The sequence below is a fragment of the Malaya genurostris genome, chromosome 2, assembly GCF_030247185.1.
Source record: "Malaya genurostris strain Urasoe2022 chromosome 2, Malgen_1.1, whole genome shotgun sequence".
NCBI lineage: Eukaryota > Metazoa > Arthropoda > Insecta > Diptera > Culicidae > Malaya > Malaya genurostris.
Genome location: NC_080571.1, coordinates 227,162,419 through 227,189,770, shown reverse-complemented (window position 1 = coordinate 227,189,770; position 27,352 = coordinate 227,162,419). Strand labels below are relative to the sequence as shown.

At 36.4% G+C, this 27,352-nt stretch overlaps 1 protein-coding gene across 1 annotated transcript in view; it reads left to right on the top strand.

Annotated features, from left to right (window-relative positions):
• LOC131427873 (uncharacterized) overlaps nt 1-27,352 on the top strand; it is a 64,244-nt gene that overhangs the window by 23,087 nt on the left and 13,805 nt on the right. The window lies entirely within an intron of this gene.

Genomic DNA, 27,352 nt, shown 5'->3' with positions numbered 1-27,352 from the left:
ATCAATGAGAAGGGAATGTCAAAGCCGCTAATTTTTCGTTCCGGACAGTCCGTGGGCGAGGAAATTTATAGTATGAAATGCCTGCAGTTGCGTCGTTCACCATTAAATACCATACGGACGAAGAAGTGGTGTTCTGGCCGGATCTGGCGTCGGCCCACTACTCGAAGCGATCGGCTGAGCGGCTGAATGTCGATATAGTACTTAAGTCGGCGAACCCGTCCAACGTCCCCCGGCTGCGTCCCATCGAGAATTTCTGGGCCGTAAAATCTACTCCAACAATTATGTCTCGAAAACTAAGGAGGAATTGATAAATAAAACAAAGAAAGAACTGGAAACATGCCACTATGGCGAATATTCCAGTTAACTGCCGGAAGACCGCTCGCGAGGGCGTAGAATTTTTTCGCAAGTAGGCTTAAATAATTACCTTCCATGGGAAATTTACCAAAAGCAATAATCATAATCTGAAAAAGTCAATTTTCTCAATGCAAACGTCAACGCACAATTTTATGTCGCACGAATATGTTAGTCGGTTGAAAGAATAAAAAAGAACAACAGAGCTTTATCTAACAAAAATAGTCATAGAACACTTCAATAGTTTTCACCTGAACCTAACCTAAAAACTTTAATACATTTGACATTGAGTTGAAACGGGTTGGATTTAGCTTGAAACGGAAATATCATCAACAGAACATTTTATATTATCCTGCTATTTCAAGGATCACATTCAAGCAATCCCGGCAAAGTTTAATAAATATATTAAATGTTTGTATCCTCTTATAAACCGAAATTCTAAGCTTTGTTTTAAGAACAAATGATTAATTTATAATAAAATATTCAGACTAGCAGTGTTTTAAGCGGTACCAGTTTTGTCAGGTCGTTGTTTAAGCAGAAAAAAACACTTCAAGGGATGCAGAATAAAATGCTAACAATGATCTGGAAGCGTCCTACCTGGATTAGTACAAATAAGCTGCACAGTCTCATAAATTATTATATAGTATTATAAAGTAAAGTCCTGGCATTACATTCCTTCTGTCGAATTTCACCTTTCTGTTTCAACAGACTTCGCAGCCGATTCTTCACGTACAGAATCATTGCATGGCTTGTATTACGATCCTATTGACACTAAGGATCCTACCAGGTCGGGACTCGAACATACGACTACTAGTTTGTAGGACCAGCACCCTATGCGTTGAACCGCCAACCCGGATCGATATAGTATTATAAGCAAATTCCGACATAAATTGATGTAATCTTCAAATGAATCGATTTGCCCTTTGTATTAGTAAGTTAGTTTCATAAGTAATAACCAAATTATGCATATAATAGGGCTAAAAAGTCACCACTTATGACTGAAAACTCAGCTTAAATTTTAACAATTTAAGCTTGATTCATATTGCAATAGAAAGTACGTAACATTATTGTTTTTATAAATCACCAGTTTGTAATCAAGTTTGTCTGTTTTGTGATTAAACATTTTAAAGTTTGATATCTAAACGCAAGGAAACTGATTTATCTCTGAACCAGGTTAAAGAAATAATATTGCTGAATTCTCAAAATAAAGGTCATTTGTTGCACTGGCGAAAAATGTATTCGGTTTTGAAGACATCTTGAACATTTTTTTGAATATGTACATCATATTCCGGACACTCTCAATCGACCAGAGATTTTGTTTCATCATCTCTCCATCTCTGTCTTATCTCTAGTCACATTTCAATTTCTTCAGCTTCTGTATGATAATAGCCCAATATTTCTAAATTGGGAGGAACTGAGAGCAGTTGGTCAGGTTTATATTCTTTTCGAATAAAATAACCCCGGGAACTAAATATTAGCTTACAAATCAGACCAAAAGGCTATAAGTCTATTGAATGCTGTAATGTATGTTTGAATACGTTTTTTCAGTGTTTGTCGTCCGCAGTTGCAGCAACCTTGCTAGATCATATGAATTTATGCGAATTTATCGGCAAACACGAATTGTGATTTTCTAAGGATATCGGCCAGGCGCGCATACGAGAGAGGAGGGGGGGGGGGTGTTATTTGGAAATCCCTCAACGATAAGCAGGGGTTTGAGGGGCCTTAAACTCATCCCCCCCCCCCCCCCCTCTAACTAAGGAATTATTGCGGGAGACAAGGGCTAGACCGAACACGTAGTTAAATCGGATAGCTTAAATATCTTATAAACCTGGAATTATTTCGAGTCATGGATTAACATCGAGAAAGCGCTTAGAGATAACGCGGAAAAGGTGACTTGGGTAAAAACCAAGTTTTAATGGAAATGTTTTTCAATTTCTGAAAAGTGTCCGATTAAGCTCCGGCCTACCCTATATTATGAAAACCTCACCCGGATTTTTTTTCTGGGCACGTGCCTGATATCGACCAATGGCTCTATACAACTTTTAATAGGAACCTGTCCATAATTCCACTTTCACGTACATTTCGTTATCCAAGAGGATGCATCCTGCGTATTTCGTAAGAACCTCATTGTACTACTTCCAGGCGTATGTCTCGGCTACTAGATTATGTTTCAGCGTTCCTGAAAAGAATTTTTTGACTGTGCTCTGGTTGGCATTAAATTCATTATCCGATAGCCTTGAGTTTGTCCTAATCATTCTCAACACCTCCAAATGCAGCTTCAGATTCTTAGTTTCACCACGACACTTGCTATGATCCTGCCGATCGGCATACTAGCGATGGATACGGAAATGTTTGATAACGCTGCACACGATCGATTTAGCCAATTTTTACGAAGAGGCAATTTTGGAACTTGACCATGTTTAATTTTCGAAGTGAGAGTCCAAAACTAATTTTCAATTCGTATCCTCCATCTTGTATAACTTTTTTGAAACAACATGATTTTTGATGAAATTTTCAGCTCTGAAAAGGAAAACATTTCAAAATTATTATTGTTTTCACTTGAAGTCAAAGTTTCAACCTCAAGTGTTGTCAAATCCATACATTTGACAGCGGTTGGTGTCGGAACTGTGTTCGGTTTTGGTTCAAGCAAAAACGCTATGAGTGCTTCAGTAAAGTAAAAAATGTGTCTAGATATTAAAAGACTCAAAATTTTGATTGTTTCAGGCATCAGGAATCCGAACAAATGGGCTCAAATGGGACTTTCTTCTTATGGGAATATAAGTATAAAAAGATGCATGGAAAGAAACTTTGTTTGGGTTAAGGTGGGAAGATGGCACAAGTAGAAAAAAGTCGTCTTGCATCCCCGAAATGATGCTGAAGAATCCGTATGTACATGTATACACATATGATAAAACTTCTAACTTTCTAAAAGGTTTAGAGTTTACTCAAAAGCTACACTATTTTACTTCTCCGTGAGGTTGCAAAACGGAGGAATACTAAGTAATCTTCTAAAGGAATGCTTTGTAATCTTTTGTAGTATTTAAAGACAATACAGATTTATTTAGTCCTAAAGGAACATCTATGAGTATATCTTTAGGTAAGGTCAGAAACGATAGATGCATTCATCATTTTTTGTCTGAGTGCAAGTGGCATGTTTTGATGCAGCCCAAAAACGAATCTGTTGTGTTCCTGTTTGGGAAATACTGATGTCTGCAAATTGAATTAGGCATGTAATCATCAGATTCGACTGTGAGTCATTCGAACTGAGTGCATTTAAAGAAGCCTGACTATCAGAATAAAAATATACCGCGTTAACCACAGATTATCGGCGAAAGCACTGATTGTATATCACGCAGAATCGCAAAGATATTTGCTTAGAACACTGTACAGTATCCACCTATTGAATGAAACTGTTCTAATCCTATTTCACGACAGTAAACACCAACATCAGCACCACCATCCCAATCGTTTCGTTTAGTATATCAAAACCGTCGTTCGGAATAGACAATAACCTAATTGTTCCGAGTTGGCGGTTAAATGCATAGGACACTGCATTTCTTAAGTGTTATTGCAAACCAATCATTTATCACCTTCTCATTCTGCTTCTAACGCAGAAGTTGATAGTTGCCAGTTGACTCCATCCTATTGGCCAAATGCCATCATAGACACACGGGGAGGCATGAGATAGGAACTTATGAGCACTTAGTTATCTCACCTTTTGCCGACCAGCGTTGGTCTTATAAGCTAGTTGTCGTGAGTTCAATCCCAATTTGGAAGGATTTTTAGTGTTAATTTCAATGCCATTCTTTTGAACGCTAAGAGTCAGGTGCGAAATCTGTTTAAATAAAGTGGTTAAATATTTTGATCTTAGTTTTATCTCTGGGTGATGTATTTACTCGCAAGTTGTTGTTTTCGGAATTTCATTTTTTTAATAGTTTTCTAATCTGATTTGATATTGATGAATAGTTGAACTAGGTTGACGACATTCCGCCGTAACAAATGACAGGAATATATTAATCAAGAAAAATTTGTTGTAAGGTAATGCTGGTACTGACACGTTGTTCGTTTAGTACTTGTAGGTTTTGCTTAGGTTTTTAAACAGTTAATGTGAATTTCAGCAGTTTGATAATACTTGCGATTAAATTCAATATTTTGTTTTATTTTATTCAATGTGGTGTATAGTCGCTATGAACCCAGTTTAGTCTTTGATTAATAGCATATGAACGAAGTACTAGAAAATAACTGCTGAATGAAAATAACGAAAATGAAAACTTGCGACAAAACTTATCTCAGAAACAGATCTCGTACATCACAACAGCACCCAACCGTATCCAACCCGAGGAAATCGCTCAACCAATTAAACTACAGAGCTGCATTCATGAAACATTTTTCAATCTGTTTTGTATTGGGTTAACATCTATAATCGAAATAAAATCCAAAAGTATATTCAGGTAACCAATAAGCATGGACTAACGACTCCTCATGACGGCATATGGTGTCTAGTAAACAAGTAATAGTTACGCTCTTTAAATTGTCTGCGTAAACTTGATATGACCAACTAAACAAAAGAGCACTTTAAATGTCTCGCATTGATTCAGATTCTGCTCGATATTTCAAATAGACTAGACATTCCAATTGGCGCTAGCGTTCTTCTTTGCTTAGCATCAAAATCATAAATCAAACATAAATAAATCTCATACCATCTCTAATGAGTATCAACAACCAACCATCACATCCAGTGCTATAAATTTGGTTAAATTATTATGCAATTAACGGTTGCTAGTACGCATAGCTAGCCGCAGTAGCAGCGCGGAACGTGCCTGCTTCGAAAATCCAACATTCGCTTTGTCCCTGCCAACGTGTTAAAAGTCCGGGGAAGCCCTTTCGTCGGAGTTAGCTCGACTGGTTTTCCATTCGTACTGTAATTATGTTGGACGTCTGAAAACCTTACCAACGGTAACTGCTTCGATCGAGACTGGATGGTCAATGATGTTGAATTTTTGTTTCGTTTGTTTTATGGATCCCAAGAGAATGCCTAGAGTGAGTTTTATTCCCCTTCCTAGAACTAGGATAAATTAGGGTTGAGTGTTTAGTCGCGAAATATCGTTACAGTGGTTAAATAGTGCCGCGATTGATCGTTTGTTTGGTAATATCTGTCGGAGACGAGATTGCTTAACGACTATTCAGAAAGAAATAGTATCGAAACATTACCATTCTGACAGTTTGATAGAACCACGGGTGGAGTTTGGGTGTGGTGGATCGAATATTTATGAAATGCATCATTGGATGCAAATTTAAGCCCGATTTTGGAATTTAGAAACCTGGCGACAGATCCATGTTCCACATTGTTGATCATGAAATTTTAATAGATATTACTGTCATTCACCCTGACTTCTTCTGTTTTACTTTTAGCAATTACCAGAAGGCCAGGTTTGATCTTTTTTGTTACTGATTATATCAGTCGTCATCAGTGCGCCTTATGCTTTCTGTACAGTGGCAGCATTATCTTCTTCAAACATTCTTCCTTGTACACCTTGGCGTTAATTGTGCCCTTCGTGAAGAAAATCGACGAGCGCAAACCACAGGTATAAATTGCTTGCCAGATCAACACCTTCTGTCCAAACTTTTCCATCGCCACCGTGGTGTCAGCGTCGTCCAGGTTCTGGTACACCGATTTCGTATAATATTGCGGTCCGGGCAGCGCTCGGGAGTCTTCCTTGGCGTAGGTTTCGTCGTCAATCAGGATACAACCGTCTTTATTCTGTAGAATCCGGTTATACAGTTTTCGCGCTCTTGTTTTGGCCTGAACTTGCTGTACCAGGGACTTTTTCGGCACCTTCTGTTTCTTGTACGTTTTCAGGAAGTTCCGAACTTTGATCCGTTGAATCATCCCGATGCTGGTGTTGAACTGCTTGGCCAAATCACGCGTCGACGCCGATGGGTTTTTCCTCATTTTTTTTTTTATTCAAGAATATAATGTTTAAGGCACACTGCTTAAGCTCTAAGATGCCAAGGGCTTTTACTAATTTAAAATTTACGACTAACTTAAAACTAGGGTTGTATCATTAAGTAATGTCATATTTGGGTCGCAGTGGTTGACTTTGGCAGATCCAGCCTTCATGTGGTGATCGGCCGGTGAATTGAATATTTCATGAGAGTCTTCCATATGGCGTTGGTGAATATTCATGTTGGCCGCATTCTTCGGTCCGTGTGGGTCCGCGGGGGTTTTTCCTCATGTACTCAACCACTTTTAAGTCCTGGCCGGGCTGGCTGGGGCCCGTTTTCCTACCGGATCGGGGCAAATCCTTCATGGAAAGGGTCTTACCGAACTTCTCGATAATATTTTTGACACTGGGTGGTGCACTTTCACCCGTTTTGCAATTTCGTTGTACGTGACACCACTTTCTGAGCACCAAGTGTGCAGAATTTTCTTTCGCGTTTCCGGATCAATTCGACTCATCATTGAAACAGGTAAACAAACATGTCACCGCAAAACACGCTGCAAAAAACTAAGCCATTTCAGAGTAATAACTTTTTGAATGTTGCTAACTACTTATCGATACACTCCTTATATTACTTCCGGTATTGGAATTATGTTATATGATATGTGCATGTAATATGAGAAAGTTCGCACTCATTTTTTTTTTAATTTTTACAATTGATTTTCACAAACTAAGATGCAAATAAAAGGTCTTGGAATTCTTTCAAAAGTCTATGAGAAGTCAATCGAGATCTTCCGGATCCGGTATAAGTGGAAAAAATTTTCACAAGCAATGGCGAAACGAGGTGCAATTTTTTATAAAGCTTACTGGTAGATTCATTTAGTTGGTAGATTTTGTTAGCTACGGGATATACAACCCTACTTTGGGACTACTAGTCCCCGGTTTCCATTCGATAAGCTCCAAAAATGGAACTTACCGTTATTCCGATATTCACAATTCATTAATCATTTCATTCATATTTGAAGCTCTCACTGTCTTAAAAGATGCTATGCAATTTCATCTAGAACCGACTTCCGGTTGCAAAATTATACGTCGATGAGTGTCAAAACTTTTACACTGTCATACAACATGACAATGCAAAACCGCTGCGTGCTGGTACGGATGAAAGAAACACCATCGCCTTGTGAATAAAGCTCACAACGTGCTTTGTTCAATTTCGTCTATCGTTAAAGGTTACCACATTTAAATCTATATTTTTCAGGAGAAAAATCTATTAATCTGTATCAGGTGATCAAAGTTCTGTACTGAAAATCTGTATATGAAAATGATAAGAAATCAAAGTCATTAATTCGAACCTGAAAATGATAGCTACTTTTTTATTTAGAAGTAGCGTTTATCGTAAAGTAATTATCAATCATTTCTTTTTACTATCTTACATTATGACTAAAGTCACCATCTTTTCATCTTATCAGGAGAAATTTCAGAGAATATAAATAATTATGCTAAAATATTTGCCAGAAACTCCGCTATTAACAGATGGAACCATTTGTATTTTATGCCATCCTTGATATTCTGTTTTATTTAATATGTACATACTTACTTGTTAGTATTGTCACAAAATCATGATAACGATTCTATTCTATAAAAGTAAATCTATATTTCATTGCTATTTTCATATAGAAAGTGTATGCAATCACGTGGAAAATTAACCAGTGAAAGTTTCTCATATCAGTCGAAACAGTTAATCGAGCTGAGCAATGTCTGTGTGCATGTGTGTATGCATGTATGCATGTATGTACGTGTGTATGTGTAAAATAATGTCACTCATTTTTCTCAGAGATGACTTGACCTTGACTTGAATCATGCTTTCATTGGGTGTGTTCAAAATTGCTCACCGTCATTGAAAGCGACGATGCAAAGAAGGGTAAAATTCTTCTAGATTTGGCTCAAAACTGATTTAATTTGTAGGTTATATTAGTTATTGATTAAACGAAGCGAATTCGGCAATACCGGTTCCCAGTTCCCGGAAGTACCGGAAATAGTGGTCAAAAACTCTAGAACGAAACTCACTCAATTTTCTCAGAGATGGTTTTCAGAAACTTAGGGTTAAATGAAAATTTAGGTCCTACATTCCCAAATATTGCTGTTGAATTTCATCCGGGTCCGACTTTCTGTTTCGAAACTATAGAGTAAAGTGTGTTAAAAATTTCAAACAGTCATTTAGTTCGAGGACGCCAAATAAAGAAAAAATCGTATTACCTTGACATAACTGTTTACAAATTGAAAGAATTGTGTTAGTTTATATTCAAAAAAAACTTTCTAATTTTATTCAAGTTTGTAAAAATTTCTGGACAGAATCTTTTAGTGATATTTTTGAAAATATAAGTAATAAAAGAAATAAAATAGGTTTTTTACCGTTTTATTTTCTCAAGGATGGCATAGCCGATTTTAACAAGCCTAAGCTCATTTGAAAGCTACTATAGAATTATGTATCGAGTTTGAAGATCAATTAGCTGTCACTTTAGGTTCCGGATTTCTGTCACTTCCGGTTATGAAAATAAGCGTCGTAATCGACAAACCAACATTTCAACAAGTTTTTACATTGTGGATCAAGTTCGAAAATCAAATGGTTGTCACTTTCGGTTCCATAGATATACTAGTATAAATGACGTAACCGACAAAACTCATATTTTTCCATTTTTTTACAATTTGGCCGATTTTCACAAACTAAAGCTCAGTTTTGCAATGACTGAGCGGGAACATATATTGGAGAAGCCAAATGAATGAAAAACTAACAGAAAAGATCAATGCTTGATCGGAGAAATAGGTATAAAGCGAGAAGACTAGTGTTTGATGGACAGAGAAGATGTTTGGATATAAGGTATCGGTCGGGTGACGGCCAGGATGTAGACTATGTTCGATGTACTTGCTACTGTGTCTGACTGGCGTTTTAGAGTGACTAAAACAAGATTCAGAGTGGCGAAATGGTAGCGCGTATGTACGGAATTCATAAGAACGCAGGTTCGAGTCCTGTCTCTGAGCGTATCTTTTTCAATAAATCATCTTTTCTGTTAGTTTTTCATTCATTTTGCTTCTCCAATATATGTTCCCGCTCAGTCATTGCAAAACTGAACTTAGTTATGGCGGCTTTTTACTTCAAACCAACTTCCGATGACATAATGGTATAAGTGACGTTTTGGGTTTGAGAATGTTGTCAAATTTGCGTATGCGTTGAACCCCAGTTTTCAGAACTAACAGAAGCAATCTGAATGAATTTGTGTTAAAAAGTAGCCCAAATTTATGTCAAAAATTATTCTAACGAAAAATATATGTTTGAATAACAAGAGAAAAGCATGATCACAGCACTGCTACGTGGATTCAATAGCGTTTTGTTCTAAAATTACTTTATAATTCCGAAATCGGAAATCGAATTCAGATAAAATTCAGGAATTTCGTAAGCAACCGTAAGATCTTGCATTTGATTGTCGATTATAACAGTGATTGCGTTGCCTTCTATATGAGAATGCAAAAATGTAAAAAAAGTGCACTTACTTTCTCAAATTTGTTTGAGCCGATTCTCACATTCTTGTTTAGCCTGCTATTGAATTTAATTCAGATCTGACTATCGGTTTCGGAGTTACAGGATGAGAAGTGAAAAAATTCCACTTGATTTTCTTAGAGCTGAACGCATCAATTTCCACCAACTTAGATTCTAACGATATGTCTTATATTTAGACAAAATACAAATAAATTATTTCTATTTGATTATCAGTTCTCGAATGCACCGAAAGTAGTGATGAAATGGAACTTACTTCGATTTCTCAGTGATGATTAAACCGATTTCCGAAAACTGTTGTACAATTTTATTTAGATCCATCTTCTTGTTACGGAATAACAGAATGATAAAAAGCATTATCTCAAGTCACCATGTAAAATACAGGGCTTTGCAAAGGAACCTGAAACACGTGGTTCTCTGGTTACACTGAAACCAACAAAGACAGGGAGAAATCGAACACGGCATTGGATAGTAGAAAAATGAAGGTATATTTTCGTCCAGTAGTTTTCCATCATGGAGCAGTGGAGTGCCGCTCACCTCGTTTTTATTTATAACTCGTTTTTGAAGAATCAGTCGTACGTTACAACTATTCGTGGGTTTAAAAAACATTTTGAATTAATGGAGGGGATTCTCCATTACCACAATTTTACTTGTTTACCGCGCCGCCCAGGTGGAAGTGGGCTTCGTCGCCCGTCATTATGACGCTTAGAGTAATCTCACAACTGCCTATCGCATCGAGCATCTTGTTCGCGAAAAATAAAAGAGCTTCAAAACCTGCCGGTTTCAACTGTTCGGTGATGACGATCTTATATGGATGAAACGACAAATCTTCCTTGACCTTTCAATGGAAAGAACGGCATGTTACAAGTTTTATTTTGTTCACAGAACCTGTTTTTACAAAATTTGAACTTCAATTTAATAAACCGTCTTAAAAAAGAATGATAGGTTCCTTTGGATTCCACTATGAAAAAACTATTTCGTTATGATACTAACAGAAGGCACTGATGAAAAACGCAAAAAGCGTTTCGAAATACCAGTATCTGAGCGTTCACTATTAGGTTAGTATCATAACGAAATAGATTTTTCATAGTGGAATCCAAAGGAACCTATCATTCTTTTTAAGACGGTTTAGTTCCATTCCACTAACCGCTCAAAATTCAAATTTTTAATTTCATATTTTTCAACTTACGAATAAAAACGAGTTATAAATAAAAACGCGATGAGCGACACTCCAGTGCTCCATGACGGAAAACTACTAGACGAAAATAAACCTTCATTCTTATACTATCCGATGCTGTACTCGGTTTCTCCCTCCCTTGTTTGGTTCCAGTGTAACCGGAGAACAAAACATGTCATGTTCCTTTGCGCTACCCTATACGTAACAAATCTTCGAAATTGGAATTTAGATAATAAATAAAGTCTTGTTATTTGAAAGCTATATAAACCAGTTATGTCCGACCATCACGAATCTTTTGAAATCCGTGTTTCACGGGGTTATTTTTGTAATATCTATTCAACTTTTCTTAGGTTTTCATCACTGTTTTGCCTTTTGTTTTATGAGATAATGAAAGTCGTATTTTTCATACCTAATATGATTCTTAGCACGTAAAAAATCGGCTTATAAAAACAAAACAATTAATTGTATCGCATTGATATGTCTGCCTAATTATGAATGGACTATTTGGCATTTTAACCTTTTTTTGCGATGCACTTCAAGTGCCAAAAAGATTTCTTTTCACACTTTTTAGTATTGAATGTTGATGCTAAAAACTGATCGCTCAAAGCAATCGTTCTATACTTGGAAATAAGAACATTTATAATTTGGGACACCCTTTGGATGACGTGTTGTTGTTGTTCGGTCGAACTAGCCAGGGCGAAATGCCGTTGTCATGCATACATTGCCTACTGTACCTATGTATTGTGCATTCCGGATGATTTATTGGCATTGCGATATTGGTAGTACATTGCCAATGTGCAATGGTCGAAATTCTACAGTGCCGACCAAAAATTGGTGAACATAGTGAAACAAAATTACTGTTGGTGAACAAGTGTGGAATGTTTACTTCTGATATTGACTGGTTTATCTCTATCAATAATGGTAATCTTTGTTGTTCAACCTAGATTTTGTTTCAACCATCACATTCGAACGGACAGGTGATGTCCATCTTGCGTGTGCCGTTCATGTATTGTATTGATACCTTTATTTACTGCCATCGTCGACTCTGCTGATGGGGATGGCTACCATTGGATACGGCTCAGGGCTTAGACCACCTCTCCGGTACCGATCTTCACCCAATTCCTCTTCAATGACGCGCTACTGAATGCAACGAACGGAGGCAAATTTTGTTTACTGGTGCTCTCGAAATTATTGTCGGTGCGGCTACCTTCTCGTAGCAACCCAAAGCTATATTTTGGCATTATGTAGATACACGTGGAGTTGTTAGCTTTGGAGTATGTTTGCATTTCGGTCGGCGGTTGCCTGGCGGGTAGTGCAATTTTTCGGCTTTAATATTTCAGCCCATGATGCTATCTTGCGAATATGGCTCTCTCGGTGCTCGGTACGTTGGCTGTGGCCAACGTGGACGGTTGATTCATTTGTCAGTTGTTTAATTGGTGTGGAATTATTAATGGAGTTTGCTTTATGCTGATGGGGAACGTTAAAGGTCGACCTGGCGATGGGTGATTTATGTCTATGAAAGAGCTGAATTATTTCAAAGCAAAACATTGCGAGCAAAATGTAACCGAAGGAGTGAGATAAATAACACATGGAATCGTAATGTCCCGCAAGGCGTACGCTAAGAAGTCCAATCTAATGAAAATTAAAATCTATGTCAGAAGTATTTCCAGTGAAACTACATGAAAACTTTAAAACACCGAAACGAAACGAAACGAAGTGGTAATTTTTCTTACATGACGCAAAGCCATCCGACCGAAGCTGAATGCTACTGAATGAAATGCGAGATGTAAGCAACGACCAAAACCATCGACGTTGTCAGAGGAATTAAAAGAATGACATCATCATGACATGCTGTGATGGGCTCTTGAAAACATAAGTCCAATCAAGCTAAGTTTTCAATAGTATGCTATTGATACGACGTTTCCATACAAATTTTAAGTTAAATGTTTCAGAATCGATTTGAATTTTTCTTTTAAGTTCTCCTCGGCGTTTTCTTCTCTTTCATCCAAAACTTGTTTCGCAGCATCTGCCAGTTCAAAGCCTCACCGAGATCCTGAGGTGGAATCACGTAAGGTAGAAGATCTAAAAAATCGTTTCATTTCAAAACTAGCAAATTTATCACGAAGAACTGACTGCGACATTGTTTTCCATTGAAAAATAAAAATTGGCACTAAACTAAACTAAATGATATTTCTACCTAGTGATGTAATGATGCCTTTCTCATATCAATCATACTATCATATATAGTACTGGGGTATTCTTCAAAATAATTTTCTTCCATTCTTGAAAGAATAACTGAAATCGGTTTGTTTGACCATCTACTGATAAGAACTATCAATTGGATAAATTTTGAGGTCGATTTAGAAAAATTTATACGGTTTTTCGCCATTTTCAGTGATGGTATAAAATTTTTAACGCATTTTACCCTATATTTCCGGATCCAGAAGTCGGATCCGGATGAAATTCAGAAATTCCGTATGAGACCGCAGGACCTTTCATTTGAACCTAAGTTTGTGAAGATCATTCGCGCCATTGATGAGAAAAATTTGAAAACATATTTTCATTTTTTTGCACATTTCACCCCATAATTCCGGAATCGGAAATCAGATCTAAATGAAATTCAGGAATTCAGCATGGGACCTAAAGAGCTTTCATTTGAATCTAAGTTTGTGAAAATCGGTTCAGCCATCTCCGAAAAAAGTAGATGCACTTATTTTCACAATTTTTTACCCCTTTATTCCGGAACCGAAAGTAGGATCCAAATAATGTTCAGGATTTTGTATGCAACCGCAAGACTTTTCTTTTGAATCTAAGTTTGTGAAAATCGGTTCAGCCATCTCCGAGAAAAGTTAGTGCAAAAAAACGTTACATCACACATGCGCACATACACACACAGACATTTTGCGTACTCGACGAACTGAGTCGAATGGCATATGACACTCGGCCCTCCGGGCCCGGGTTCAAAAGTCGGTTTTCACCGTGATTGCATAACCTTTCTACATGAGAGAGGCAAAAAAATGATTGAATAAAGACTGCGCTGTGTTCTGTTTATATTATTTCTCTCATTAGTATTGAGCGGACTTGCACTGCCTACAGTTCGCAAGCATCAAGTTAATATCGATTTGACCTAGGCCTAGATAAAATTATCCTTTCAAAAATCCCATTATTTCACAGTCGTCTGAACTGATTCTTACAAACTTAGATTGACATGAAAGGTCTTACTTTCCCTTCGTCAATGTGATTTAACATATTCAATTCTGCTTAATTAACTTTTTACTCTGGAACCAAAGGTTTGAATAACATTAAAAATCCTTCGATTTTATAAATGTTTGTAAAATTCGTTCGTCTCTAAGTAACCGATGTGAATTATTTTATCATTACACTCGGAGCTTCTTCAGTATAAAATTCAAAAATAAGGGATCATAAGACCTCTCATGCAAATAATTTCAATATCACTTTTTATCAAATATCTCTGAGATTCAAGTAAATCGTGTAATATTTCATCACAGGCACTCGTACGCCTCTAGTTGTGGAACACAACGTTAGATCGTCAGTCGGTGTTGAAAAGTCGTTCGCACCGCACGCATATAGCTCTTGGCTCCTGGAATTTTTTTCTGGCTACCTAGAGTTTCATTGATTCAGGGCTTCAGTCTTTTTCAAGGCTACCTGAATCACTAACAGTCTTTTTAAAGACTAACAATTTGTCAGCCAAGGCTATACAAAGAGTGATATTAGAGTGACTAAGAAATTAATCAGCCTTTTCAAAGGCTAGCTATTCAAAGAACTATTATTCAAAATTCCATTCATTTCAAAAATGCCTGCGTCCAATCGGAAAGGCTACAAGCCTAAGTCTAAAAATAATTCAATACGGAATAAATCACAATCCGTTATTCAACATTTTTCTAATAACATTCACGATCTTATAGAATCTGAATGTAAAAATAAAAGACAACGGACGGATTTCCCTTCCGTTGATCCTATGCAGTCTAACAATATTTACGAGATTCTTCCTGAATCCGATTGTAGCGACATAGAAGAAAATTCTTCAAAAATTCTCAAAATGGACGCTTGTCGTTCTGGGAAGAAACAACAATCTATGCCACCAGTGACGGTGATGATTTCCGACTTCAAAGCATTCCGTACTGAGCTTTCTACTTTTCTCCCGGAAGTAAAAGTCTCATTTCAAATCGGACGAAGAGGAGAATGTCGAGTCTTGGTTGATGGATTGGAAGATTACGAACGACTTATTCGATATTTGTCCGAGAAACTTCATAAATTTTATTCATATGATATAAAATCAGACAGACCCTTCAAGGCTGTCTTGAAAGGCTTATCAAATGATCAAAGTATTGATGAAATTAAAAATGAAATAAAAGAATTGCTTGGTTTTGCCCCTTCCCAAGTAATACTTATGAAAAAAAGAGCGAATGGTACTTCTGAACCACGCTCTGGAATTTCCCATGAACTTTACCTAATACACTTCAATCGAAGTGATGTAAACAAAACTTTAGAAAAAGTACGTTTTATTTCCCACATTAAAATTCATTGGGAACATTATAAACGGCATAATCGTATTGCAAACTTAACGCAATGTCGTCGTTGCCAAGGCTTCGGTCATGGAACCAAAGATTGTTATATGGATATACGGTGTTTGAATTGTGGTAAATCGCATTCGAAAGACGGTTGTCCAATAAATGAAACCACTGATAAATTTTCATGTTCAAATTGCAATGGAAATCATAAATCCAATTATTTGAAATGTCCTGTCAGGGAAAAAATTTTAAACGCTCGTTCGCTTAGACAACAAGTCAAATCAACGACCTTAAATTTACGGAACATACCTGAAAATCAAAAAACCGTTACAAATGCCACGCCTAATTCTTCTAAGGCATCTATTTCTTCGAATTTAAAACAAAAAACAGGTACGCCTGCCAATTCGTCTTCTAACGAAAACAATTTATTGACAGGTAGATCGACCTCGTCATCATCTTCTTCTAATGTCAGTTATGCTGGTATATTAGGTAGAAATCTACCACCTATTTCTTCTAATGTAAATAATCAAAACACAGGACCGCCTTGCAGTCCATCTTCTAACGAAAACAATTTATTAATAGGTAGACCGGCCAAATCTTCTTCTTTTAATGGCAGTCTACCTACAAATATTCCTTCAATGCCATTCGCTTCTTTAAATGAAGTCGATTTAGGCGATATAACTGAAAATAAAATGATCTACCTACAAGATCAACTTTTTCAAATGATCATCCAAATGAATTCGACTTCATCACTTTTTGAAGCATTTCAAATCGGATGGAAATTTGCAAATAATATTATAATGAATTTAAAATTCAACAGTGATGTTAAATAATTATTTGAATATTTTAAATTGGAATGCTCGATCTTTGAAATCGAGTGAAGATGAATTTTATAATTTTCTCGAAGTTCACAGAATCCATATTGCCATTGTGACAGAAACTTTTCTTAAACCAAATGTCAAATTGAAAAGTAATCCACATTATGTGGTTCATCGATTTGACAGGTTTACTGGAATGGGTGGTGGAGTTGCCATTTTTGTCCAACGGCAAATCAAACATAGAATTTTACCTTCTTTCAATACTGAAGTTATTGAAAGCTTGGGAATCGAAGTTGAAACCATTCATGGAATTTATTTCATCGCTGGAGCATATTTGCCATTCCAATGCACCGGCAAACAATTAATTTTCTTTAAAGGCGATTTGCAAAAACTTACAAGATATCGATGGAAATTTTTCGTAATAGGGGACTTAAATGCTAAGCATGTCCAGTGGAATTGTAGGCAAAATAACAGTAATGGTAAAATACTTCATAATCAACTCTCAGCTGGTTACTTCACAGTTCTTCATCCCAGTAATCCTACTTGTTTCTCTTCCGTGAAAACCCCGTCTACAATTGATCTGGTTCTAACGGATCAAAGTCACATTTGTAGTGAACCGATTACACATGCTGACTTTGACTCAGATCATCTTCCTGTAACATTCAGACTTTCCAACGAAGCTATAATTAATCCAATTAGTTCTATATTCAACTATCATAGAGCTAATTGGTTGGATTACAGATCTCACATTGAAAATCATGTGGATCATGAAACTATTTTAGAAAATTCTGCGGACATCGACACAGCAATTGATAATTTGAATCATTACATTATCGAAGCTAGAAATCTTTCAGTTCCCAAAGCTCAAACTAAATTAAATTCTCCTATCATCGATGACAATCTTCAACTGCTCATTCGGTTGAAGAATGTTCGTCGACGACAATATCAACGTTCTCGTGATCCTGCCATGAAAAACATAGTTAAGGATTTACAAAAAGAAATTAAACATAGATTTACTCTTTTGCGAAATGAAAATTTCGCTAAAGAAGTTGAACAAATTAAACCATATTCTAAACCTTTCTGGAAACTTTCTAAGGTTCTTAAGAAACCTCAGAAACCAATTCCTGCTCTCAAGGAAGGAAATCAAATACTTCTTACAAATGGCGAAAAAGCTCAAAAACTTGCTCAGCAGTTTGAGAGTGTACACAATTTTAATTTGAACGTTGTGAGTCCTATTGAAAATGAAGTCTCACTGAAATATGAGCATATTTCAACCCAAGTGTTATCACAAGATGACATTATTGAGACGAATTTTGACGAAATTGAATCAATTATTAGAAAACTCAAAAACATGAAGGCTCCTGGTAATGATGGAATTTTTAATATTCTTATTAAAAATCTTCCCGATGTTGCCTTGAGACTCCTGGTTAAAATTTTCAACAAGTGTTTTTCATTAGCTTACTTCCCAAAAAGATGGAAAAACGCCAAAGTAATTCCTATCCTGAAACCTGATAAAAATCCAGCAGAAACATCAAGTTATCGACCAATTAGCTTACTTTCTTCTATCAGTAAACTTTTTGAAAAAATTATCTTGTTGAGAATGATGTCTCATATAAATGAGAATTCAATTTTTTTACCAGAACAGTTTGGATTTCGTCATGAACATTCAGCTACTCATCAACTTGTCAGAGTAACGAACATGATAAAAGCAAATAAATCTTCTGGGTTATCCACTGGAGTTGCTCTTCTAGACATAGAAAAAGCATTCGACAGTGTTTGGCACAAAGGTTTAATAGCAAAAATGTCTGATTTCCAGTTTCCTATTTATTTGATCAAAATGATTCAAAATTATTTAACCGATCGTACGCTTCAGGTTAGCTATCAGAATTGTAAATCTGAATTGTTACCCGTACGAGCCGGTGTTCCGCAGGGTTCAAGCGTAGCTCCAATCTTGTATAATATTTTCACTTCTGATCTTGCAAATCTACCCGTTGGTTGTCAGAAATCGCTATTCTGTGACGACACAAGTCTGTTAGCCACATGTAGAAATCTAAGAGTGATCTGCAGTCGCCTACAAAGAAGTTTAAATATTTTCAGTGATTATCTGTCAAAATGGAAAATTAAACCAAATGCAGCAAAAACGCAATTAATTATCTTTCCTCATAAGCCAAGAGCTTTTTTTCTTAAACCAAACAATAATCACATTCTCAAATTGAATGGCCTGGAATTGACATGGTCTGATCAAGCTAAATACTTAGGTTTAACGTATGACAAAAAACTCACTTTCAAGGATCACATTGAAGGAATCCAGGCAAAGTGTAATAAATATATTAAATGTTTATATCCTCTTATAAACAGAAATTCTAAGCTCTGTCTAAAAAACAAGTTGTTAATTTATAAACAAATTTTCAGACCAGCCATGCTTTATACAGTACCAATTTGGTTTGTTGTTCCACCAGGAAGAAAACGCTTCAAAGGATTCAGAATAAAATTCTGAAAATGATTTTGAAGCGTCCTCCCTGGTGTAGTACAAATGAGTTACACAGACTTACAAATATAGAATCCTTAGATGTAATGTCACATAATGTTATAAGCAAATTCCGACAAAAATCGATGCAATCTTCAATTGAATCGATTCGCTCTCTGTATTAGTTAGTAAGTTAGTATATAAGTTCCTTTTCCCCATTACACAATACAAGTAGGTTTAGAATTTTCCCTACACAAAAATTTTAGAATTGCGGAAGCAAATAATGTCCTCATGGTAATAACCAAATCATATATATAATAGGACTGAAAAGTCACCACTTGTGGCTGAACACCCAATTTAAATCTTAATAATTTAATTTTAACTCATATTCCAATAAATAGTTATTAAAAATAAAACGTTAGATCGTCCATCACATACATTTTTTGATCTCGATGACCATTCGGATTATTTATTACACTACAAATCTTAATGAAAAGACGGCTTTTCCAGAGATTGAGTAATCGTTCGAATTGAGGTAATCAGAAATTAATCATACAAAGATATGATTTCCAATTTTATAAACATTCATTGATTGAAAACCGAGTAATTTGTGAAATAACGTGATGACTCTACTAATGATATGACTATCGGCACAATGCCACAATATGATGAATAGATTATCGATATTGTTTATAGCTTAATAGAAGATCCGTGAACTCAGGTTTTGATAGTTATCCGTCTTAAAACATTCAAGAGTAATTATTTAGTTAAAGGATTCTATTATGCGTGCATCGGAAATCTTGTTTCCTGTCGTTTTTATCAGCACTCAAAACTATCATCTTGGCTAGGATTGACAGAAATGATTGGTTTTCGACGGTTTGTAAAGAGAGGCAAAATATGAGCGATCGACAATATGAAATAATCCAAATGTAATATAACATTGGATGAACAAAAACAGTGATTATTTTAGTACTTTACCGTAGCCTGTTTAAAAAACTACGTTGTAACAACTTGCAGTATAAGTGTCACTTGATATTCACGCCATTGTGACAGGCTGTGTAAGTCAAAACACTTCATTCATATTTTTTTAAATAATTCTTTAGCATGTTTAACAAGCTAACACTAGGAAGTATAGTAGCGGAAATAAGTTCAGATATGAAAACATTTTTAATATAATATTATGCGCATTATCGAAATAATGAGAAAGATTGAAAACTATAGGAATAATATTTTAGATTTTTAAATATTATATGGGTATACGCCACTTTCATATGTTACTCCTCCTAATATCAACGGTATATGCCACATTCTTATTTTACTCTTGAACGATTGACGTTTCTTGACAGGTGATAAATGGGGTGAAGTTGGCTTAACCACCGGTGATGGTGATAGTAAAAATGATTCCAAACATTCTGGTGATTACCTCTGTACAGAGATGCCAGATCTGCAGATTTGTCTGTAAATCTGCAGATTTCGTACATAGTGCTGCAGACATTTTATGCTGTGCAGACTTTTGCAGACTGGAAAATCAAGTTTTTCGCAGACTTTCGTCAAAATTTACCGACTTTTGAAATTGTCGCGACCATTTTTTTTTGCTTGCCAAGTCAGTTTTGCGCATCACACTTTATAGAGAAATAAAGACATACTTGCTAACTGCAGATGTCCCGAGTTGGGGTTCAATGCATAGGGCGCTGGTCTTACAAATCAGTTGTCATATGTTCGAGCCCCGACCTGGAAGGATTCGTAGTGTCAGTAGAATCGTAGCACCAGCCATGCAATGGTTTTGTACACTCTGAATCGGCTGCGAAGTCTGATGAAACAGAAGGTCAAATTCCACTACAGGAATATGTAATACAATACCAAGGCTTTGCTTTTTGCTAACTGCATATTTTTTGGGATATACAGACTTTTGCAGCCCTGTCTGAAAATATTTGAAAACTTTTTTTTTTCGAGGTGACACTAAACTCATACCATTCTTGGGTTTCAGGAAGTGCTTTGACTCACAAAAAATCTATTTTCGGCTGTAGTTTTTGTGTGTCTCATTTCTCGAAAGGACAATGTATGGAACACTTGTAGAACTAATTTCTTACTATTATTTTGCTTATTTGTTTATTTGTTTATTTGGAGCAGGGAAAAGCCCGGTGGAGTTAGTTTCTGTCAAACTTGCTCTCCAACAGGCATAAAACCTGCTGAAGGAAGTATGTTGATACGTTAAGGCGTTTAGGAGTTATGCAATGAGTTTCTTGAAGGTATTTTTAAAACTAATTTAAATAAGTTAAAAAAAAAGTTAAAACACCCTTCCAATTTTATCTTAAACTTTTACTTATATTATGACCTTTCAGGAACCGCATAGGATACATTTTTATCGATCTGGCATCTAATGAATATTGATATTTGATGCTTGATTAGTTTTCGATGAAAAAACTTTCATAACTTTTTACTGGTAGCTCTTATGAAAGAGCTTGGTTGAGCAAAATTGTGCGCAATGATTATTTCAACAACTCTTCTGAAAACAACTTTTCCGTAGAGCGTTTCATAAAAAAGTTAGAACAAAAAATTCAGGGATTTTTTCATGACTTTCACTTGGGAAAATTGATGTAACTCGATCAAATGAAGAGCTAGAGAGTAGCTTTTTTCAACAAAGTTGCTTAACACTCCTAATACCAAGCCTCAAAAGGTTACGCGAAGCACCAAGCCTGAAAAAAAGTTGAAACGGTAACTTTGAGCTGTCATAGCTCAGCTGTTTTTCAACGGATCTCAATAAATTTTACACCCTCGAATTTTGTACAGTTCTTAGATTATTTTAAGTATGTCATTATTGACAATCGGTTAGGAAAAATCAATTCAATTGTGATTTTTCCCGTTCCAAGTTTTTTTTCACGCACAAAAAATGCCCTATCCGCATTTATGCGGCACCAGCATTGTGAATATAATTTTGAGACCATCAACTTTCTCGTGTCATAACTTTGTTGTTAGACAACCGACATTCGAAATTTGTTCACCATTGTAATGGTACTAGTTTCAGCAATAAAATGCACTAAAACATACGTAAAATATAGTTGTCTACCTAAAGTTATAGAGAAAACTGTACACAGAAGACCACAAAAAAATGGGATTTTTTACAATGGTCGTAAATATCTCTGAATTCAAAGCAATGACCTATATGTTTTTATACATTATTCGATTGCTAGTCAAACCAGCTACAATTTATGCATAGCTGACGTTTTTGCACCATCAAAAACAACCTGAAAATATACTGTGTAAATGTAAATATTGACAAACATTACAAAACAATTATTTTTAACATATAAATCAAAAATGAAAACGATGACTTGTACATTTTTTACTCTAAATTGTTAGAATCATTATCATAAAGATTGTGTTGATGAATAAAATTATATATTCTTTCAAAACAACTAAAAAAATTTCTATCAGCCAAAATATATTGTCTAAACATTTCAAACGAGAACAGTTACGTTATTGACCAATATAATTTATAAATTTTTATATTTTGAAATCAATTCATTTACAATTTACTAAAAAATGGAGGGTTCGATTTTTTTCGTACGATTTTTGTGCTGTACTAAAGAATGAACACAAAGATCCAAATAATTTTTATGTAAATATAAAACAAACTCAATTGATATCTACTACAATTTTGAATTTGTCCAACATTTCCGTAGAATCTAAAAAAATCGGTACAGGATCGGAAATTTTAAAAAACGACTGAAATTCAAGAAATTCAATATGGGACCACGAGACTTTTCATTTGAACTTATATTCATTTGTGAAAATTTGTCAATCCATAGCTGAGGAAAGTGAGTGAGATCCATTTTGGAATAAATGAACACTTTTTCGGGTGCTTTAGGAATCGGAAACCGGGAATCAGGATAGCCAGAACCGGTTTATTTTATTTGTCCATTGATAATTACTACCGATTGGAATAGTCACGTGGTTAGTCTAGAATTTTATTTATGTTTTTAAGTTTCGCCACTTTAAGTGACTGTATTAATTTTCAACAGACTTCATCCTATAATTCCGGAACCGGAAATCGCATTCTGATGAATTTTTAGAGTTTTATATAGGACTATGAGGCCTTTCATTTGCACCTAATTTTGGTTAAATCTGCCACACCATCTCTGAGCAAAGTGATGAAATAATTTGAAATTGTAATTTTTATACTAACATAATCACCTTGTAATTCTGGAACCAGAAGTTGAATCGAAATGAAATTCAGGAACCTATACCTTCCATTTGAATCTAAGTTTGTGAGAATCGGTTCAGCTATCTCTGAACAAAGTTAGTACATTTATTTTCATTTTTTTGCACATATAATCCTGTAATTACGGAACCGGAAGTCGGATTCGAATAAAATTCAGGAACTTTATAAATTTCCATTTGAATCTAAGTTTCTGAAAATCGGTTCAGCCATCTCTGACAAAAGTGAGTACAAAAAAATGTTTCATACACACACAAACACACACACACACACACACACACACACACACACACACACACACACACACACACACACACACACACACACACACACACACACACACACACACACACACACACACACACAGACATTTTGCGTACTCGTGGAACTGAGTCGAATGGAATATGACACTCGGCCCTCCGGGTCTCGGTTCAAAAGTCGGTTTTCACAGTGATTGCATAACCTTTCCATATGAGAAAGGCAAAAAGTTTTGAAAATTTCTATATTTATGCTGTTTGTTTTTAGATTCTCCTTAAGAACATTGAGTTTAATTTGTTATAAATAATCGTGAGTATTAATAACAATAATTAAGTGTATAAAAAGTGTATGTCACCGCTTTAATTTCTAAGCATTTTGTAAAAATAACTAAAATTTGAAATTTTTTAGTGTTTGTTATTCATTTTTAGATGTTTTTGAATATAAAAAACTTCTAGTTTAGCCCTATTTGTAACTGGTTTTATAAGCAATCCAATGATGTATAAAAACATATAGGACATCGCTTTGAATTCAGAAATATTTACGACCATTGTAAAAAATCTCATCTTTTTTGTGGTCTTCTGTTTACAGTTTTCTCTATAACTTTAGGTAGACAACTCTATTTTACGTATGTTTTAGTGCATTTTATTTCTGAAACTAGTACCATTCCAATGGTGAACAAATTTTGAAAATCGGTTGACTATCAAGAAAGTTATGACTCGACAAAGTGGGAGCTCTCAATATTCAGTCGCGACGTTGATGCCAAAGGAAACAAAATTAGATAGCAGATAGGACATTTTTTGCTCCTGAAAAAAAACCTGGAACGGGAAAAATCACATTTTCATTGTTTTTTCCTAACCGATTGTCAATAATGATCTTAAAATAATCTACGACCTGTTCAAAATTCGAGGGTGTAAAATTTATTGAGATCCGTTGAAAAACAGCTGAGCTATGACAACTCAAAGTTACCGTTCCAACTTTTTTTCGGGCTTGGTATTTGGAGTGTTAACCACTCTAGTAACTTTTTTCATCAGAAGGAGCGCCGTTTGATTACAAACAACTTTTGTAAAGACACCAACTACAAAAAACTAATATTTAATAGTGAAAATATTTTTGTCACGCTAATTTCCCGTTTCGGAACATAGTGCACTGGATGGATTAAGAGGGGTTTTTTAACTCTATCTGAAAATTCCACAATTTTGACACTGTAAAACCAAATTCCAAGAACGAGTTATGAAGTGTCAAGCTATTCAAACTTTTATATACTAAGTACTCTACAGGGTCCGCCATGTAACTTTTTTTTAAACATGCAATAAAACACAAACGGTTCATCCGATTTTAAAATTTATTTTTTCATTTTAAAGTACAATCTTTCCGGTTAATTGTGGAATATAATTTCATTCAAATGGCTGCCTCGGCTGGCCTTGCAGTACGCACCCCCAAACCTGCGCACGGGTCTGGTTCCACTGATTAAACTGAAATTTTACAAAGTTTCTACGGAACTAAAAAGAAACACGAAAAGCAAGGTGGAGCAGAAATCTAATTTTTCCCAACCTAATAGCTATTTGTTCAATATTTTTAGAATTGAAACGATAAGTTTTTAGAATTTTTCTACTGATACGCTTAAACAAAGATACAGTGCGATACAAGAAATTTTCATATTATATGCTTAGTTAATGCAAACAAGTATATTAGGGATACAAGTTACAATCAGAGTATTCCAGGTTCAAAATTTGGCAGTTGTGAATGTTTTTTGCGTTTTTTCAGCTCTCCAAAATCAAACTAAAGGCTAAGTTTTTAGTCAAGCAAAACATAAAGAATACTTATGTTAAATGTGCTTTCATATTTTCATATGAATAAACGCAAATCGTAAACTTAGGCTCTCAACATTGTTGAAATGGTGCCTATCGCACAGATTGTATTTTCCTAATAAGAAACATCATGTCTGGTTAACTGTTTCCGATTGATGAGCCACAAAATTGCCCACAATGAATGTTTATGGATGATCACGAGTACCTTAAAAATAGGAAAAATTCGAATTCCTGCACACAAAGAGTTGCCGGTATCGGCTTCGGTTCCAGCGTGTCTACATGTTTTTCCCTAAATCATGTTTAGCAACTAAAGCCGAAGCAGTTGCAAAAGGGGACAAAACTAGTCAGTCCCTGTCTTTGACATTCGCCACACGGAAAACCGGAAAACAGGATTACACCTATCTACACTCGTTTGGTTTGCAAACACTCACTGTTTTTTTTGTTGCTTGCTGTACCCATCTCCTTGCACATTCGTTTCATTCAATTTGCTTTCTTCCTCTCACTCACTCGGAACCTCAAGTTTCTCAAATGTGTCAGGAAGGCTCAAGGATGTGCCAGTACACCTATTCCAAATTTAGTTCAAAACACTCGAAATCCTTCCTTTGCAAACTGTGTTGCTTTGCCGGGCAGGACCCTTTCCTTGCTCGCTACCGACCAGCAAACCGGCGAGAGGGAAAAATGAATCACAATCAGACAAACACACAATTTTGCGTCTGACTCCTCGATCCTCTCTCCGCCACGGGATCCAGAAACCGACCAACAATAGCAGATCCTTGAATCACGTGGACGGAACAACGCGAGACTCCCCGAGTACCTCTGTTGTGTATGCAGAAAGGGGAACAGTGAGGTTGCTAGTCGGGGTGTCGGCGGAGGGCGAGGAAAACCTAGCCAGAGGAAAACCATATAAAGTATTATTATTTAAAATAAGTTGAAATTCAAATTTTCTCTGCCGTTTCGGTGCGCGGCTCGGAGTTCAAGCAGAAAGTTCAAACAACTAGTTCGGTGTCCATGCACACACCGCACCTTCCGCTGGAGTGAGTCCCAGTTCTGGTCAACTGCGGCAGTCGTCGTTAGCCAGTCTCTGCTCTGCTAGACTTGGTGCGATGCTCCAAAACACGTGTATTAGTGTAAGTGGAATGTGTCCAACAACTCGTTGGTATCGAACCTTTAGGTAGCAGTGGCGAAAGTGGATCGCAAAAAAAAAAACGGGCAGCATTAATTCATAAAAATGATTTTTCATTTCACCCAAATCGCAGGGCGAGGCGAATCGTCCGGGTGGTTCCCGGACGGTCGCGGTTGACATAAAGCGGGAACGAAAATACATTCCAATCGCAATAAATATATTGGTTTCTATGCCTCTTTTCGATTTTCCCGATGGATCTATTCGCTTTACGTTCCGGCACTTTTTACTTGGTATGGCAATAGACTGATTTGACCTTAAGCCATCCGTTTGATTTTATGGCACATTGATTTGGAAACGTGGCAACGTCGCATGGAATTATAGCACACGAGCAAGAGCATAGCAGAAGCGGGGCGTAGGCCACGCCCACCTCAATGCCCTAGACTTGCGTTGGACTGTGAGAAGTAAATCATGTTATGCTTGTCGTTTTCTTCGTTCGTTCGCTGCTTGGGTAAATCAGGTATAGCATACTCATGATGCTGATTTGTGTGAGACTGTTTGTGTGTGTGTGTCGGTGAGATAAATCCGGTTGTGACTTCAGCTGGAAGAACGTGTAATGAGAGAGAAAACACTGACACGAGCAGCATATTAATCAACAAATACCATCGAATTTATGCTACGTCTTGGCGATTCTACCTTACCGCTTGTGACTGTGTGAGTTGGTGTCTGCTCCGTGATTGGTTCGCTGTGGCTCGACAGGCGCGGCCGCTCCAGGCATATTCCGTTGGTGGGGGTAAATGCCAATCTGCTGGTGCGTCTGGTCTGGTCTGCTGGCTACTATCAGGTTTTCCCAAGCGCTCACAGTGAAACAGAAGGGTGCTCAATTCGAAGCTGTATAGAGGCATTTTTGCGGCCGTTCCTACCGACAGTGTGTAGCGCAGTTTTTGGACCGTTTTTTCTTGAACAGAGTAGACGGTTTGACGACGGTCGCGTGTTCCGTGTTCACAGACGACGAGAAAAAATCCGTGATTTCGATGTCCGATCAGTGTCAGAATTCTGTGCGAATGTGATTGCAAATCTGATTCCCGGCGAAGGATAGATTTT